Source organism: Condylura cristata, unplaced genomic scaffold (assembly GCF_000260355.1).
Source record: "Condylura cristata isolate star-nosed mole 26May11 unplaced genomic scaffold, ConCri1.0 scaffold00004, whole genome shotgun sequence".
Lineage (NCBI taxonomy): Eukaryota > Metazoa > Chordata > Mammalia > Eulipotyphla > Talpidae > Condylura > Condylura cristata.
Window position 1 is genome coordinate 465,840 of NW_004567105.1, and position 1,307 is coordinate 467,146.

Here is a 1,307-nt window from a genome sequence, read left to right on the forward strand (position 1 = left end):
GCCCTCTCGCGCAGCGCCCCCAAGCCCCCCTCAGAGGCGTCGCTGACCAGGCCTCACACCGAGGCGCCCCAGCCGCGGCGCTCTGCGCTTTCGCCGCTCCTGCCCGTTTTGCCGCCGGCGGATCAACCGCGAGCTCGCGTGGCTGCTCTGCGCTGACCAGCTACGGCCTCTCCGTGCCCTGAGCAGCTGCCTCTGCCCAGCCTGGTGCGCGGCGCCCTGAGCTGGGGCCTGGACCCTCGGTGCCCCGGCTCAATTGAGGGGCGGCTGGGACTCCCCCCCAAGGCGCCTGCGTCCTCCCCCCTCCCAGTCTGGGCCCTCTGCGGCTCCGCCCCAGCACAGCAGGCGGCTCCGCCCAGGGCTGCAGGTCACGCCCCCCCCGGCCCTGGCGGGCGCACGGGCTGGCGCCTCTGCGGCCAGCGAGCGGTCAGCCGGCATTTCGGGAGAAACTGCTCGCGGCTGGTCCCGTGGGAGCTGCCAGCTCCGGGTCTTACCCCACGGCGCCGGGGATGCAGGGGCCGAGGCCGGCACACCCAGGCTGGCAGCCCCAGCCGGCACCCCTACGCCGGCAGCCTAGACTCGCGTGGCCACTGGTGCCCCCTGGCGGCCAGGGCCTCCTGCCGCCCCCCACCCCGGGGCTCCGGCCGCCTGGCTGGCGGCTCCCTGGGCCTGCAGCCTCCGGGCTCGGCCCGGCTCTCGGTGGTGGTGAACACGGGCGAGCCCTGCAGGCCGCTGACCGTCCAGTGCACAGCCGCCCCAGCGTGTCCCGAAGGGCAGCGCCCGCCTCCCAGGAGGCGCCCCGGGGCGCGGTCACCCGCAGGGTCGCCCTGGCCCCGCTGAGTCCTGGCGCTGTCCTCAGCCCTCGCGGCCTCCGCTCCAGGCCTGTCGTGTCCTCTCACGCCGGTGTCCACGCGCGCTGCCTCCCGCCGCCCTCTGGCCCCGCGCAGACGCAGCGCCGTCTTCCGGGCTGTGGGGCTCCCACCTGCACCCGCACACCGCAGAGCTCCCCTGGCAGCGGCGGGGGCGGGGCGGGGTGCCCACGCCGGGCTGTGTTGAGGGCGGAGCCTCACGTCCGCCAGCCGCCGCCGGGCGACTCTAATGCACACTGACCTGCGGTGCCGGTCAGCTGCCCAGAGCTGTGGGGCCGCCCGGCCGCTGGGGGCAGACGTGGCCCCTCCCCGCGGGGCGCCTCAGCAGGATGCCGGCCGGTGGGGGCATCACGGCCCGCGGACGAGAAAACGGGCTGAGACGGAGCAAATTCAAGCGCCCTTGACTCCGGGTAGAGTGTGATCCGGGCTCTGCAGGGCGGG